We start from the raw sequence: 18,823 nt of genomic DNA, 5'->3' as shown, positions 1-18,823 counted from the left end.
ACATCATTAAGGAACCCAGGACATCAAAAGAAATGATTGTATACTTTAAATGGGTGAATTCTGTAGTATGTGAATTATATCTCAAAGCTGTTAAAGCAAAAGAAATGAAGAGAAAAATGGAAACTCCCCCCCTGCCCCCAAACATAGCAAAACTTTAAGAATAGAAAAATTTGACCATTTGCTGTAAAGAAGATGCTGTAGAAGTAGCTTTCTGGTATTGGGGTAGAGGATAAGGTGAATTGTATTGGATCCTAATCTTCCACCAAAATTATTAGGTAAGTCAAGTTCATTTCTTTATACCAGGCTCCATCTCTCAACCACCTGCTTAATATATATGTCATAACTTGCTCTGATCCCCCAGTGCTTTCAAGCTTTCTCTTCTGTTTACATATCTCTCAGCCCCATTCACAGGAAAGCAAAAACAACTACTCAAAGAGTTACCTAAAATTTTTTCTTCATTTCCTTACTTAATAGTTACAGTTCGGCATGCTCCAATCAGGACTTCATTCCCAGCACTAACCTAACATTGCTCTCAGATCATCAATGACTTCCATGTTTAAATCCAGTGGCAACTTCTCTGTCCTCTTGACTGAAATTCTAAACAACATCTAATGCGATCAACCATTCTGTCTTTCTGGAAACATAAATGTCACTAACTTTGATCTAGTTACTTAAGCTGAAAACTTAGTAGTCAGTCTTGATCCCTGTCTTTCCCTTATTCACTATAGGCAATACAGCAATGAGTCTTACCTGTTCTACCTCTAAAACATGCATGGAATAAGTCCATTTGTCTTCAGAGCCGTATTTCTACCCAGGGCCAAAACATCGTCTCCCTACTCAAATATATTCTTTATACTGTCATATATTTTAAAAATATATACTTTGTTGAACTATACCATATATACAAAAATTATAGATGAAAAGCTCAAAAATTATTACAAAGTAAATACACTCGTATAACCACATTCAGGTTAGGGATGAATATCTTCCCCTCACATATTACCTGTCAATAGTTGTCTGGACCCTAGAAGAGCATTGCCAGCCCCACAGAAGCTACCTCATGGCCCCTTGACCCAAAGCTAACTGACATTCTAACTTTTAACACCACGAATTAGTTCCACTTGTTTTAAATATATGTATGTATAGGTGTATATACACATACATGGTATCATGTAGTGTGTATTCTTATATCTGGCTTCTTTTATTCAGTATGTTTCTGAGATTCACTCAAGTTTTGTGTCTCAACAGTTTGTTCATTCTTCTTGCTATGTAGTATTCCACTGTATGAGTATACCACATTTCATTTTTGTTCTACAGATTATAAATATTTGAATTGTTTACAGGTTTTGGGTATGAATGTTCTTGTACATATCTTGAGATAGATATAGATATTAGATATAGATGTTTGGTATGTATGTACTTAGAAGTATGTTCAAATTTAGTAGATAATGAAAAGCAAATTTGCCAATGATCATACTAATTGGCAACTCAACCAACTGTGTATGAGAGTTCCAGTCTGTTTTTATCTTTGCCAGCCCTTGGCATTGTCAGTCTTTCTAACACTGGCATTGCTGGTGTGTTGTGGTATCTCATTGTAGGTTTAATTTGCATTTCCTTTACAATTCTTAAGTTTGAGGACCTTTTCATATTTGTTGGTCATTTAGATTGCCTCTTTTGTGAAGTACCTGTTCAAGTCTGTTGGCTGTTTTTCTATTTGGTTCTCTGATTTTTTCCTAATTGATAGTAGATCTGGACAGGAAATCTTCCCTGCACTTACTACCTGTCACACTGGCTTCATTTTTGCCCTTCAAATAGGCCAAAAATTTCCTCTTTTCAAGGCTCTTTATGGGCTGTGTCTTCAATTTTCAAGTCTCGGCCCAAATGTCATACATCCATATAAACCTTCCTCAACCAAACCTCCTCCAACACACACACCTTCCTATCGTATCACCCTATATTTCCCTTTAGTATTTATCAATATCTGACATTATTTATTTATTGGTTTGCTTATATATACTGTCTATTTCCCCTCTTACTGGAATTTTAACTCATGCCTGCTGTGTCTGTGTTTATTCACTGGTGTTTCCTTAGTACCTAGAACTTTTGTGCAACATGTGAGAGGTACACAGTAATTATCTGTTTAAAAAAATGAATGAGGGGCTTCCCTGGTGGCGCAGTGGTTGAGAGTCCGCCTGCCGATGCAGGGGATGTGGGTTCGTGCCCCGGTCCAGGAGGATCCCACATGCCGCGGAGTGGCTAGTCCCATGAGCCATGGCCGCTGAGCCTGCGCATCCGGAGCCTGTGCTCCGCAACGGGAGAGGCCACCACAGTGAGAGGCCCGCGTACCGCGAAAAAAAAAATAAAAAAAAAAAGAATGAGCGAAGGAACAAATTAATATCTAGTTTGAGGTATTGTCCATATTGTTATATTTAAAGAAAACCAGATTTTTATTCCAAAGGAATATATGTTTTTGTAGGTTAAGGTCAATTTTCTTGAACTAGGAATATTGCTTGACCCTTCTTATATACATTATAATCACATTCCTAGAGACTAAGATTATTGAACCCTTAATTATCTTCATTTTCCAAGGTAACTGTAAAATTAGCCATTATTGGCATATTACCTGATGCAGCTTTACAATTCTAAAATTTACAAGTGTATAAAACATTTTTACAATTTAACTTTTGCAACAAGAAGTTACAATTTATCAGAAACTAAGACTTTGGGTACACAAGTGTTTAGAGAGACAATGGAGATTGAAACCATTTTTATTGAAAATTTATAGTTTGGTGGTTTATTTGGAAACCTGTTTTCATATTTTAAAAGTTCTCTAGAATTTTCAATAACTGATTTTAATTGAAAGTCTGATATATAAGCTGTAATTATGAACAAAATGTATAGAAAAATAATACTAAATCTGATAAATTAATTTTCTGCAGCAAAATTTTCTGCAGGTCGTCACCATTTTGATATATGTAGGTCTAATACTAAATACGTTTTTTCACAATGTTTATTTCGAAGATAGATAATGTTATGTTGCTAAAACATCTTTAGAAATAACTTTTAAATGTTAATTTTGTAATTTTACATTTATATTATCCCTGAATAGACCACGGAATGGACACTTGTTTACAGTATGAGAGCTGAAGCAAGAAGGCAGAGTGTTACCTTGCAAACATGCAGCAAATATTGATATTGGAGGTTACAAATAATTTATAGTGAGTAGGCAAAATTGCAAATATGGAATCTGCAAGTAATGAGGATTGATTGTATAATTATATGAAATAATACAATATTTAAATTTCCATTTAAAAACTTTGGAAGATAGAGGAGAAAACAATTCATAATTTTATCACCATAAGATTTTTATTTTCTATATTTTCTTCTGCTTTTTGTCTCTGATATATATATATTTTCAAATATTGCATAGATACCTACTCTTTTTGTCTTCCACCCCAATTTACCTCTGGAAAATCTTCCTCCTCCACTGTATTTTGGGTGGGGTGGTCTCTACATCTTTCTCCAGAGATGGGTATGTGACCTGTGCCTAAAAATTAGCACATGATATTCACCAGCTATTGTCACTGACACTGGGATAGACATATGCCCACTTAGAACCAGTGTGATGCCCTGAGTTTTTTGTGGACTCCTGGAGAAGAGACACTCCTTTCACACTGGACTTGAACTTGCTGCCATCTTCTTTCACATGAAACCTAAGACTGAACCTAATGCAGAAGGAGGCAAAGTAGAGAGACTAAGGGAAACCAAGTCCTGATGAAATCAATCCTGAATTAATCAGTTTATTTTTATAAGAATTGTCTATATTTAAGATGTATAACAAGATGTTTTGATGTACATATACATTATGAAATGGTTATGACAGTCAAGCTTATCAGCATATCCATCACCTCTCATAGTTGCCTTTTGTGTGTGTGTGTGTGTCTGTGGTGAGAACACTTAAGATTTACTATATTAAAAGACAAATACTGTATGTTACCACTTATGTGGAATGTAAAGAGTAAAACAAATGAATTAATATAACAAAACAGAAAGAAACTCACAGATACAGAGAACAAATTAGTGGTTACCAGTGGGGAGAAGAATGGGGGAGGGGCAAGATGGGGTAGGTGATTAAGAGGAGCAAACTACTATGTATAAAATAAGTAAGCTATAAGGATATAATGGGACTTACCTGGCGGTCCAGTGGTTAAGACTCCTCACTCTCAATGCAGGGGGCAGGGGTTTGATCCCTGGTCGGGGAAATAAGAGCCCACATGCTGCACAGTGTGGCAAAAAAAAAAAAAAAAAAAATTAAGGATATATTGTAGAGCACTGGGAATATAGCCAATATTTTATAATAACTTTAAAAGGAGTATAAGCTATAAAAATACTGATTCACTATGTTATACATCTGAAACTAATATAATATTGTAAATCAAATAATAAAATAAAAATTAAATATAGAAGGATTAAATAGACAAAAATAAAAAGAATTGAATATAAATTTAAAAAAAGAATATTTACCTTCTATCTAATATTTGGAGATTGCAAACAATGTTTCTATCATTGTTTTAAAAACTTTACTCTCAGCAGATTTCAAGTATACAATACAGTATTACTAACTATAGTCAGAGTGTACATTAGGTCTCTAGAACTTAGTCATCCCACATAACTGAAACTTTGTGCCCTTTGACGAAAATATCCCCATCTTCCTCTCCCTACCCCACCTGTGATAACCACTATTCTCTCTGCTTCTATGATTCTGACTTTTTTCAAATTAAGCAAGATCATACGGTATTTTTCTTTCTGCACCTGACTTATTTCATTCAGCACAATGCCTTTCTAGGTTCATCCATGTTGTCACTAATGACAGGATTTCCTCGTTTTTTAAGGCTGAATAATAATTCTTCTTTTCTTAAATAAATTCATTTCTTTCTTTATCTTATTTTGGCTGCATTGGGTCTTCATTGCTGTGCGCGGGCTTTCTCTAGTGGCAAGTGGGAGCTACTCTTTGTTGCGGTGCGCAGGCTTCTCATTGTGGTAGCTTCTCTTGTTGCAGAGTACGGGCTCTAGGCGCACGGGCTTCAGTAGTTGTGGCATGCGGGCTCAGTAGTTGTGTTTCACGGGCTCTAGAGTGCAGGGTCAGTAGTTGCGGTGTACGGGCTTAGTTGCTCCGTGGCATGTGGGATCTCCTGGACCAGGGCTCGAACCCATGTCCCCTGCATTGGCAGGCAGATTCCTAACCACTGGGCCACCAAGGAAGTCCAGTAATTCTTTTATATATATGTCACTATTTCTTTATATATAAATATATATATCAGTATATATATACACAATATATATACATATATGTATCAGTATATATATATATACATATATATATTAGTAAATATATATATTAGTATTTCTTTATCCATTCATCCATCAGTGTTTGTTTCTGTTTCTTGGCTATTGTGATAATGCTGCAGTGGACGTGGGAGTGCAGATACCTCTTTGAGATAAGGCTTTTATTTCCTTTGGATATATATCCAGAAGTGGGATTGTTGGATTATATGGTACTTCTATATTTAATTTTTGGAGGAACCTTCATATTGTTTTCCATAATGGCTGGACCAATATACATTCCCACCAACAGTGTACAAGGATATCCTTTTCCTCCACATCCTTGTCAACACTTGTCATCCTTTAACTTTTTGATAATAACCATCCTAACAGGTGTGAAATGATATCTCATTGTGGTTTTGATTTGCATTTCCTTGATGGTTGGTGACATTGAGCATTTTTTCATATACTTGCTGGCCATTTGTATGTCTTCTTTGGAAAAATGTCTATTCTGGTCCTTTGCCCATTTCTTGATCAGGTTATTTGTTTGCCCATTTCTTGATCAGGTTATTTGTTTCTTTGCTATTGAGCTGTAGGAACTCCTTATATATTTTGGATATTAATCCCTTATCGGATGTATGGTTTGTATATATTTTCTCCCATTCCACAGGTTGCCTTTTCACTTTATTGTTTCCTTTGCTGTGCAAAGTTTTTTAGTTTAATACAGTCCTACTTGTCTATTTTTGCTTTTATTGCCTGTGCTTTTGGTATCATATCTGTGAAATCATTGCCAAGACCAATGTCATGAAGCTTTTCCCCTATTGTCTTCTAGAAGTTCTAGTTTCCGGTGTTATGTTTAAGGCTTTAATCCATTTTGAGTTAATTTTTGTGTATGGCATAAGATAATGGCCCAATGCCATTCTTTTACATGTGCATATTCAGTTTCCCAACCCCACTTATTGGAGGGACTGTCCTTTCCTCATTATCTATTCTTGATGCCCTTGTTGAAGATTAGTTGACCATCTATGTGTGGATTTATCTCTGTTCTGTTCAGTTGATCTGTATATCTTTCTTTGTTCAAGCAGCATAATATTTTGATTATTGTAGCTTTGTAATGTATTTTTGAAATCAGGAAGTGTGAGGCCTTTAACTTGTTCTTCTTAAGATTGCTTTGGCTATTTGGGGTCTTTTGTAGTTCTCTATGAATTTTAGAATTTTTTTTTCTATTTTTGTAAAAATGTTACAGGGGTTTAATAGTGATTGCATTGAATCTGTAGCTCACTTTGCATAATATGGACATTTTAACAGTGTTCTTCCAGTCCGTGAACACTGAATATCCTTCCATTTATTTGTGTCATCTTCCATTTCTTTCATCAGTGTTTTATAGTTTTCATTTTACAGGTCTTTTACTTACTTGGTTAAATTTATTTCTAAGTATTTTATTATGTTTGATGCAATTGTAAATGAAATCGTTTCCTTGGTTTCCTTTTTGGATAGTTTGTTGTTGGTATAAAGAAATGCTACTGATTTTTCTGTGTTGATTTAGTCCTGAATTTAGCTCTGCCTCATGTCAGCCATACTTCTCACTTTTGGTATATGAGCCAATAGTTTTTTTTCTTTCCTTTTTAATTTTTAATTTTTTGGCTTAAGCTGTCAGTTGCAACGAAATGAATCCTAGCTGATACAATGTAGTTTCAGTCATAGCATCATATGCATTTATAATCTTGCTTTCGCCCTCATAATATTTTATCTGGATATATAAATATAAGATTGATACTTTTTAATTAACATCTGTTAATAATTTGCAGTTTTTAAAAATATAAATATCAACTTTATATTCTCATTATTATAAGTCTCTAGATCCTTTAGATTCTTATTGCAATATAAATTGTTTTATAACTTTTCCATTTCGTTTTTGAGAGTTCATTTGCCTATCAGAATGTTCAATGTTTGAAAATGCAAGAAAACTGTCTCAAAAATTTTTTTCTTCTATAATGTATCTAGTCAAACTACAAGTAAATGCTTTTGTTGACATTTTTTGTGTTGCTTTCTTTTCTGGAATTCAGCAACTTTTACTTTAGTCATGTCAAGTTAAAAGCTGCAAGCCTTTTTTGTGTGTCAACATTTTCTTTTGACTTACCAGAAATAATTTATATTAAAAAAATTAGTTCTCAATTGTTGCAGTTCATTATACAGTAGTAGGTTATTGTTGCTGTAGACTGAAATAACACCTGTCTCGTTTTGTTTTAAGAAAAAGTTATAGTTTTGAACATAGAGACTATTCAGTTCTTATAGAACAATATTTAGAATAGTTATAAACTTACATAACACTAATTATGGCCATTAGTAATTATAAGAATGCCAGTTAAATCATATCTAAAATTGTAAAGAGGTATTAAAAATTGCATATTGTATTATTATTTTATATATTAATCTTCCTATTTCTGTTAACTTGCCATATTATGAACATATTAACAGGATACATATTCTAATAATACATTACCTATGAGGTTAAGTATTTAAAGTTAAGACTCACAAACATTAAATAGTCACAATACTAGTAAACTTTAGTCTAATTAATTGTTTTATTAATCAAACTATTTTAAAATTTGTATCTTTAATGCCAGGTTCAGATAATTGTATAATATACATGATAAATATATTTCAAGTATATTCTGCATGTAATAGCAGAAGACTCCCTGATAGCTTGGCATTGTGATGGCATTATACAGAATATTGGAAAATACAGCACAGGAAGTATAATAAAAGGAAGATGAACAGTTCTGTTTTCACCACAAGAGGCTTAAATTTGTATATGTTAGCATTGACCTAGCCTGTGAGCTAAGCTCAAATCTTTGTGTTTGTGTGCTTATGATTGATCCTAGATGAAAACAGTAATTGAATGCATGGAAATATTTCCTGTCTGGGGTCATTTGCTAAGGTGGGGAGGCAGAAGAGTGTGTTTTCAAGACAGAAATTGTCTGGGTGAGTGGGAAAGTAAACTTAAAGGGAACTGTGGTAGGATTATGGAGAAGTGTTGAGTATCCTTTTGAGGTTTGTCATCATAGAATTTAAAATCAAATCAGTCTGCCTTGATACCAAAACCAGACATAAAAAGAAAAAATAATAGACCATTATCTTTTATAAATGTAGACACAAAAACCCTCCACAAAATACTAGCAAACTGAATCCAGCAGCATATTAAAAACACTATATACATAATGACTAAAGAAATTTGTCCTAGGAATTTAAAGTTAGTTTAGCATCTGAAAATTAATTAATGTAGTATATCAATACAATAAAGAAAACCACATGATCATTTCAATAGATGCAGAAAAACCATTTGACAAAATCCAACACATTTTCCTGATTTAAAAATAAATTCAACAAACTAGGAATAGAAGGGAACTTCCTCTGTCTGAAAGGGCATCTACACGAAACTCACAGATAATACCATACTTAATGATGAAAGAATGAGAGTGTTTCCCTTAAAATAAGAAACAAAACAAGAATGTCCACTCTTCCCAGTTGTATTCAACATTGTACTGAAGGTTCTAACAAGGGCAGTTAGGCAAGAAAGTGAAATTGAAAGTATTTAGATTGGAAATGGAAAAGTAAAATTATCTCTTGTTTGCAGATGACATGATTTTGTAAATAGAAAATCCTAAGGAATCCATTAAAAAACTATTAGATGAAGATGAAGCCATATGTTTAATCTTTATTTCCTTATCCTATACATCCCACCAAGTGTCCAGAATGCATTTAGATACTAAACATTCTTCAGAGCCTTGTAATGCCAGTTACCTCCTCCACAACCATGGATTCTGCCCCTTCCTCGCTTTTGAAGCTCTGCCGTGTGCTACTTCTTTGTTAGAAGCAAAACCAAAAACTCTCATGGAGAACCAGCTGCAGAAGACAGTCTCCCTAGATAAGGCAGTTGAGGAGGGAGGGCCTGGATATGCGGTCGGGAATGTCATGGTGTACACGCCACACCTCAGGAATGTTAACTGAGGATGGAATGGCGGCTTTTGGAAGACTATTTCTAGAAGAAAAGATGTTGACTTTTACAAGCCAAAGATGTACTGAAGTATAGAAGGCTGCCGTATTTGCAGAGCTAGGTTCTTCGGTTCTCACTTTAGTGACAGTAAATGCTGAAAGGACTTCTAGAGCTACTTGCAGTTCCAGGAGACTCCTTCAGAGCACTTCTGCAATGGGTGAGTGCTACTTGTGAAAAGACAGGAAAAGCTGCCAGCAGGATAGAAAACAAACAAACTAGAGTCACGTGGTAGGTGAAAGGGCATTCCCCAGTCTAGACTCTATCTTGAAGCCAAAGAAAGTGGAAACTGTATTGGAAAGGGATAAAGAAGCCACCAGCTCAGTAAACTGCAGGAAGAACCTCAGTCTCTCGACTCCGATGCCCACAGCCCCACATCAAGCACTTCTCCAGCCCTTCCTTTTCGTGCGGTTACCACTCAAGATGACAGCTCTGATATGGATATGGCTTCTGGTTTTGACAAAACAGCTGTCTTTCCCATTCAATCTCACGTGTGGGAAAAGGCAGAAAATATGTTGTGGGTTTATCTCTAAAGGCATTTGGGGGAAGTCCTCCTTAACGCCCATCTGTTTAAGCCTTACTGCAACAATAAGAAAGCAGCATCTGAGAAGCTGGAGGAGCAGGGCCAGAGCCTCCACCCATTTCCACTGAGGGGTGATGACTGAGGCTTATAGAGAAGGGGAACAAAAATCTATTTAAATTTTGGAAAGACAGAAGGGGCTGTATTCGTTTTCTAAAGCTGCCATAACAAAGTACTACAGACTAAGTGCCTTAAACAACAGAAACTTATTTTCTCACAGTTCTGGAAGCTGGAAGTCTGAAATCAAGGTGTTGGCAGGGTTGGTTCCTTCTGAGATCCTGGAGGTCAGGTTCTGTTCCTCGGTTTCTAGATGTTTGTCTTCTCCCTCTGTCTTCACATTGTCTTCCCTCTGTGCTTGTCTGTGTTCAAATTTCCTCTTGTGATAAGGACAGCATTCCGACTGGATGAAGACCCACCCTAATGACTTCATTTTAATTTAATTACTTCGTTAAAGACCCTGTCTCTAACTACAGTTTTATTCTGAGGTACTGGAGTTTAGGACTTCAACATGTAAATTGGGGGTCGGGGGAGACAATTTAGCCCCTAACAGTGCCAATCCTGTTTTTTGATTTGGATATTTGCTATTCTGCCAAAAGACAATTTCTAGGATGGTATTGAATTGGTTCTTCTTTTCTCCATTTCCACAAGCTCTAAAGCCAGTATCGAGTTTACTAAAAGAGAAAAAAGTATACATAATATTTAAGATAATGAGTATTTCATAGGAAGCTGAATGCTGCTATAAAGTGCTCTTAAAAGTCTTTAAATCTGCTTCTAATGAATGAAATTAGGGAAATTTCAGGGGACAGAGATAGGGTTAATTATGTCATTTTATCTTTCTATATTGAGAAGCAGTGGTTGAGGCATCTTTCAAAGATGATTGTTTTCCCTCATAATAATAAACTTGTAATAATTTCTTAGGCTTGTCACTAGAAGTATTTGTTAACAATTTTGAATTCAGGTTTTGCCAAGGTTCTGATCACTCAGACTTTTACCACTGAAATATTAAGCCACACTAAGCTTTCTAGTGTAAATACCTTGAATGAGAATGTAATAAATATACAGAGAGGAGACTTGCTTCCTGTGTCACCTCCCTCTGTGTTACTATTTGATAGGGTGTTTAATTTATATGAGACTTCTAAAGCAGGAAGAAGAAAGAGGAGAAGAGGAGAAGAAAGCTCTAAAGAGGAGAAGAAAGCTCCTCTTTTGAGAAAACTCACATCTTTTAAGATAAGGGATCCTGTATGAATAGTACCAAAGCATTATCACCTAGTAGCTAAGGAATTCTATTGAAATGTTACACTATATGAAAAAATAAAATGTGCATGTCTTCAAGGTGGCACAAAATACAGGTTACTGCCTCTTGGGGTACATTTCTTAGAGGGCTTACTAAATATGTAATTAGTTGACTTTTGTTAGTATTGTATGACTGATGACTTCACTGAGAACCTGCACAATTCAGGCTTAGCTCTGGATTCAGTTGACTTTGTGAAGTATTTACCCATGCAGAGTGGGCATTTGGCTTGTTTTAACCTATTAGGATTTTATTTTCATTTTATATTAAAGAAATTCTATTAGAAGAAAAGAGGTATGTATTAATCCTGAGTGGGCTGGTTTGGGGATGGCTTCTTTTAGTGAGGCTTTCTAAACATTGAGATTAGAAATTAGGTAATTAGTGAATCCTGAAAGTCTAGCTCTTCAATTCTAAAATCTTCATTTAAAGCCTCTCATTTCAGCTTTTCTAAAAGTTCAAGGAAAAAAGGTCTCCAGACTTCTTCTGATGAGGGAAGAACATTTTGCCTACCTTATAAAAATGTGACTCAGTGCTTAAATTTAAAACTAGATTTAAAAATTAGTACAAATAACAAGCAGTGAGCCATTTTTATGGGTATACTATAATTTTATAATTATTAATCTAAAATTAAAATTCTATACTTCGTCCTTTTGAAAAAACCTACGTACTACAGTACACACAAACTACACGGTGAAGTTGGGTGGGTGCTCCTGTAACCTTGAGATATAGTATAGGAATCTTAGCCATTATCTACTCTCTCCTGAGTAATATTTGAGTTTTATTTTGTATATTTTGGCTGGTCTTGGTATTGGTAGAATATACTCTAATGTGGATCATCTCTATTTCTGTATTTGTTTGTTACTAGACCCAACCACGGTCTTCTTTTCCCCTTTCTACCTCTCTTGACTTGTGGAATGTACTATATATGGTCATACAATTTGTAATCATATATTAGAAATCACAAATCTGTTTTGTGCTTTTTATGTTGTTAGATACTGATACTCAGACTTTTACTAGGATATTAAATGCATTTAGTCTTATTATAAAATTTTAAAAACAATATAAACAGAAAAGCACCCTTGAGGCTTCCCAGTTTTCATGAAGCTCTTCTGCCAGGTACATTCACTTCATACTGTATGTATTCTGAATATTAATCCCTATGTCTATATTGAAAATATTTCATCCTTGTCTTTTTCTTGCCTTTCAACTTATTTTATGGTTTTAACTTTTTTTTAGTTTTAGTTACACAGAACATTTAATCTCAACATGTTCAAGATTATCAATCTTTTATGACTTTTTTGTATTTTATATACAAATGCATTTTTACTTCAATGCTATATATGTTGTTTGATACTTTTTACCTTAGTGTTTAGTCAGTCTGGAATTTATTTTTACAAATGGTGCTGGGTGGAGATTGAACTTTATTTTTTATTGTAAAAATCATGAGTGACTGTTAAATTTCTCACATGCTTTTGGGATCATCTTAAATATTAAGATGATCATAATGGTTTTCCTTCTCTAATCTGTAATGTGACATGTCATTGCAAACAATGCAAGTGGCCAAGCAGCCCACATATCAGACTTGCTGGAGCAATGTTTACTAGAGAACGCTCACATGGATAGAGTCAGTAACTTAATGGTGAACCTCCATTGCTTCATTCCACTCTGAAGCAGAGCATAGCACAATCTATTCAGGCCATCGGGCAAATGCCATTAGAGGGCCCTTGACCATTGAACTATGGAGCTTTTAATGAATAATTAGAGAAGCACCATGATTTCCCCTGGCATGATCAGGGACCAGACTATAGTAGTAATAAGATGTGGCAGAACTTTGATTCTAGCACTGTCCTGACAGCATGGCATTCAAGGTTGAAGGGAAATCTAAGACTGGTGGTTACAGTTGTAAGATGCTGCAAGTTAGCCATTGGATTGCCATGCCTAACTCACAGTGGGCCACACCAGTATATATGACTGGGTTAGCACCATCCCCTTCCCTGGCATGAAGGGGGTTAGGGGTGGCACTGGGGTCCACATACTGTGGCTTGCCAGTATTGATTGCCTTAGGCTCTGGGCCATTGCCAGTTTCATGGAGCTTTGAAAGATGCCACATTTTGGGGACGCCAGCTTGGAGGGGACCAGTGTTAGACTAATTAACTCTGACTTCTCATTGTCTGTTTGGCCATGATCCATTTTTCTCTTAATATTCCAGCACATCTGATTTACTTTACAGATCTGATCTGCTTTAGCTAGGATTTTAAAAATCTACTTTCCTAAATGAGATTAAGATAGACTTTTCTTTTATTATACTCCCCCTATCTGACTTTAAAATTTCCTTTTATGTTAAATATGTACAAGGTATCCTCTAGGAACTTTTAAATTTTTCTATAGTTCTACAGTTGTGTTTCTAATATGATTTATTTCTGAATTTTCTCCTTTTAAAGACCCAGCTTTGGTTTTATTGATTGTTATGGAGTGAATGTTTGTGTGCCCCCCAAACTCATATGTTGAAGCCCCAGTCTCCAGTGTGGCTATATTTGGAGATGGGGTCTCTAAGGAAATAGTTAAGGTTAAATGAGGTCATAAAAGTAGGGACCTGATCTGATAGGATTAGTGACTTTATAGAAGAGCCACTAGAAAGCTCTTTCTCTTTCTCTTACTCTCTCTAGCTCTCTGCTCATGCACCAAGGAAAGGCTATGTGAGAGAGAACATAGTGAGAAGATAGCCGTCTACAATCCAGAAAGAGGGCTCTCACCAGGTCAGCCAGAACCTTGATCTTGGACTTCCAACCTCCAAAACCATGAGAAAATAAATTTTTGTTCTACTCTTTAAGACTGTTGTTTAAGCCACCCAGTTTATCGGTTGTTTGTTTGTTTTAATGGCAGTCCACGATGATCAACTCTATTGCTTATTTATGTGTTAGATTTCCACTTGCTTGTTTCCTAGCTAATTTGTTTCTCTTACACATCATTTTTATTTATTTATTTATTTTATTTGTGGCTGTGTTGGGTCTTCATTGCTGCCCGCGGGCTTTCTCTAGTTGCGGCAAGCGGGGGCTACTCTTCGTTGCGGTGCGCGGGCTTCTCATTGTGGTGGCTTCTCTCATTGCGGAGCATGGGCTCTAGACGCGTGGGCTTCAGTAGTTGTGGGTCTAGAGCGCAGGCTGAGTAGTTGTGGCTTAGTTCTTCGCAGCATGTGGGATCTTCCCAGACCAGGGCTGGAGCCTGTGTCCCTTGCACTGGCAGGCGGATTCTTAACTGCTGTGCAACCAGGGAAGTCCCTTACACATCATTTTTAAAGAATGGGTTGTATTCTTTGAAAAACCCTTGGCTCAATCTTATAGTTCATTTATTTTTATTTTGACCATTTTGATAGTGTATCAGTTGATTTTTTAAAATTTCAGTGGTCAAAATTTAAATTTCCGTGATATTCTGTTGATTCTTTTAAGAAATGAATATCCTTTCATATATTTCTGAAGTTAGTAGATATTCTAAAATGCCATCCTATTTAATTTATTAAACTTGTGTTTTATAGATAATGAATTTTTCCTTTTATTAGGTTTTGTTTCCTCTCTCTCATTATTGGATTTTGTCTTTGATTATTGTGATTGAGTGCTCACCTGTGTACTTGAGATTGTTTATGAATTCTGTTTGCTTTAGCTTTTCTCCAAATATGGAAGGAAGAGTGGTTAAGACAAAGCTCCTGAATGGGGTGAGCCAGTGGCTTCTTCTGGGTAGTGAGAACTCTCTATTTTTCCTGGGTGTTGCTAGCCTCCTGAAGCTTCTGTTTTACCCCTTCACCCCAGGATTAGCTATCTCCGCTCTACCTGACGATAGACATGTCTGTTGCTTAAAGCCTGGCCCAAAGAGAGGTGACCCTGTATGCTTTACTTTAGTACTCCAGTCAATCACTCTCTTAGTTTTCCCAGACCCCTCATGTATTCATTATCTTAGCACAGCCTTGGACCAGCTACCATCTTTGTGGGAGTTTTTTTTCTGTGGGTGTTTGGGGCTGTGGCTTCCTTCTCTTCATTCCCATATATTTTCTTTCATGAAAGGCTTCCTCATAGTTTCTGGAGGCCTGGGGGTACTGCTTGCTTTTTTTTTTTAATTACATCTTTTAGGATATATACTCTTCTGTAATTTCTTAGCACCTGGGGTGGCACGAGAAGACTCTGGCATGTATTCAGTCTTCCATCTTGAACCAGTCTCCAAGATAGCTACATTTTAAAAACCATTTTATTTTTATTTAATTTCAGACTCATAGAAAATTTTCAAGAATATAAGAAAGAACTTCCAGTTGTGTTACACCCAGATTTCCCAAATATTCTCAATGTTAACATTTGAAAATAATGATTTGGGAATATGTATTCAATATATATTTGGAAATATATATTGAATCATTTAAGAGTAAGTTGTGGTGATATTACTGAAAATGGCACTAAAGCAGTGATTAAACTGGAAAAAACTGTTAGAAGTAACTTTTTTGGATCTCTGGAATCTAATTTTGGAGTCTGGTAAAAACTTGACAACACCCAGAAGAGTGCTTACTAAAGAAAGCAGCTGCTAAATTTCAGTAAGTGAGTTATGTGATGTTTTTACTTTCCCACATGTTAGGGTAATTCTGGAGGAACAGAACCAACAGGATGTGTGTGTGTGTGTGTGTGTGTGTGTGTGTGTGTGTGTACAGAGAGAGAGAGAAAGAGAGATTTATTTTAAGGAGCTGGCTCATATGATTGTTGTATCTTAATAAGTCCAAAATCTGATGGGGTAGGCCAGCAGGCTGGAGACTCAGGGGAGAGTTGCATTTCAAGTCCAAAGGCAGTTCTGCTGGCAAAATTCCTTCTTGCTTGGGGGAGGTCAGTTTTCTTCTATTAAGGTCTTTGATTAAATGAGACTCATCCACATTGTGAAGGATAATCTGCTTTACTCAAAGCCCATCAATTTAAATGTTAATCTCATTTAAAAAACACTCCTTAACAGCAACAACCAGAATAATATTTGACCACATATCTAGGTACCCTGACCCAGCCAAGCTGACACATAAAGCTAACGATGGTTAGTTTTAACACCCAGCTACTATCCCCCGTTCCCAGATCACAGGTGCCATAGGAATGGCAGCTTGCACGTGCAGTGTGTTGGTGCCAGAGGGGCTGACCACACACAGCAAAGAATACAATCTTTACAAAGAGTAAGTTGCAGACTCGATCTGTCTCTACCACTTCATACTTCAGTATACCAGTTGATACTTCAGTATGCTATTTCCAAAAACAAGGAATTATTTTTATTATTACATGACTATAATGTAGTTATCCAAATCAGCAATTTACTTTGATGAAATACTGTTACTATATGGATGCATTTTAAAGGCTCTCGTTACATATTTCAAAATTTCCCTCCCAAAATTTCTACCAGTTTACACTTTTGTCAGTAGTATATGAGAATTTCAAATAATTCTTTACCATCTTAAAATTATAGACTTAAATAGTTTTCAACTTTGCTAGATTGATATATAGTGTCTTCAGATTCATCCCAGTAGAACTCCTATCTTTTTTTGCTATTATAGGTCTTAACTTCCTTCTCTGTATTTTGGGTTTTCTTCATGTAATCTTCCTAAGAATGAAAAAAAAAATTTACAACCCTGGAAGTATTGGGGGCACTTCCAAACTTGACTGTCCCTAGCACAAAAGCACTTTTGTTACTATCACTGTTCTTTATTACATATGCTAATTTAAAAAATTTATCTTTGTAACCTCCCTATAAAATAATAATTTTACAGATAAAATTATAAGAGATTAAATGTCTTTCCCAAAGTTATACAAGTAGTAATTGGTAGATTCTGGACTCCTTTTAGACTGCCTGACTTCAGAGCTGATAACATTATATTGGGCTGCTTAGGTGCGAAGGACAGTGAAACACTCTGCACATTTGCCAAAGGGAATTCATATCTGTCATATTTAATTGTCTTAAAGATAGTGATCAAAGCATCTTTCATGAAAGATGATGGAAGATATCAGACTGAAGACTCCAGATGGGAATTGAAAGTGATGAAGAGTGTTGGATGTTAATGATGGACAAGAAATACAGCTTTTAGACTAATATGATTGCTAAGTTAAGGGAGATTGTATGTGATCTGAAGACAGAATAAACACTGAAAACCAGCACATACTGCAAAGCTAATAAGGTTTAACAAATCTTCAGAGCTGACAAGACGTAACACAAATGTGATGAAAGTGTGGCTGGTGAAATTTGGACTCTGATACATGGCTAAAAAGAATATAGCAGAGGAGCTGATAATCCAGTAAAGAGGAGTAGAGGACTTCCGACGAAGAACAGTCAGAATGGAAAAATCAAGAAATATGAAAGCAGGACAAATTTTTGGAGATCATCTAGCCCTACTCTCTTTACCTTAAAGATAAGAACACTGAGGCCCTCTTGAAATTATAGAGCTAGGAAGTTGCATAGTCAAGATTAGAAACTACATTTTTGACTCTTAAGTCCTGATCTTTTTCTACTGTCTCTTGAATATTATGAAATTTTAATCCATAATATTAAAATTATCTTATTTTCACTTCAAATTCTTTTTGGAAGTAGGCAGGTTCAGTGTTGTAGTCATTCAATTATTGGTTACAAGTGAGATATTTTCTAGAAATGGGAATGATGAAAATTGAAATTTTAATGCTGAAACACCCCAACTCTGAAGATAGTGATGCAGATACTATTACTTTTCACAAACCAAAAAGAGTTGCATAATCTGGGTTAGTCTATGGTTAAAAATATATGCACTTCCTGTAACAACAATGTTGGAGAACAAAAGAAAAATGGCAAGTTTTTTTGTTTGAAGGAACAGTCATTATTTTTCTCATTCACATACAATAAAAACAATTTCTATTATAAGTAGCCATTTATCTTCATTCCTATTCTGTATTTATTTATTCACACTGTCTTATTAAATTCTGAGATTATTCAGAACTCCTTGGATATGTTGTAATTTTACCATCTGGGATACATCAGTCATAAAGTACATATACATTGTAATAAGTGATGCTTCATAAGAATTCACGTTGGCTATACTCCATCTTTAAGACCTTTGTTCTGTTTAACAATGGAACTGTGTAATATTTCAGTTCAAGAAGAATTGATCTTATTTTCTAAGTTTTTTCAGACTGCTATAACATTCTAAAATAACATTCATGAAATACAGAAATCTTTGGAGAATTTATGTAAAATCCATATTTTCTTTAGCTCATGAATTTCACTTTAATGCTATAAATATCTATAATAATTATACTATATTAAGTTATTTAGAACTGTTTAGTGGGATTCTACAGACCTTGGTGTTCTCTTTAATAAATTCCATTTAACTAGTAATGCATTGTAATGTTATAGATAAAAAATGGCTCACTAACCCCTTTCCCATCCGTTAGTATATTTAACCAGTTCCAGATGCTCCACAGACACATAGAAAAAATTGAGGAAAATTAGGGAAGTGATATGAATGATTCCTGCATGTAAAGTACTATTTAGGCATTTGGGGATCAACAGAGAACCGTGTTTCCGTCATCAACTCATTTATTGC

General features: G+C 35.4%; 1 protein-coding gene and 1 pseudogene across 2 annotated transcripts in view; both read left to right on the top strand.

The window, feature by feature from the left end:
* Positions 1 to 18,823, top strand: part of ZCWPW2 (zinc finger CW-type and PWWP domain containing 2) — a 132,596-nt gene that overhangs the window by 15,696 nt on the left and 98,077 nt on the right. The window lies entirely within an intron of this gene.
* On the top strand, positions 9,079 to 10,041 carry LOC112404763 (SIN3-HDAC complex-associated factor pseudogene; annotated as a pseudogene).

The sequence above is a fragment of the Neophocaena asiaeorientalis genome, unplaced genomic scaffold, assembly GCF_003031525.2.
Source record: "Neophocaena asiaeorientalis asiaeorientalis breed wild unplaced genomic scaffold, Neophocaena_asiaeorientalis_V1.1 scaffold117, whole genome shotgun sequence".
In the NCBI taxonomy this organism is placed as follows: Eukaryota; Metazoa; Chordata; class Mammalia; order Artiodactyla; family Phocoenidae; genus Neophocaena; species Neophocaena asiaeorientalis.
This window is presented reverse-complemented; position numbering and strand designations above follow the sequence as displayed.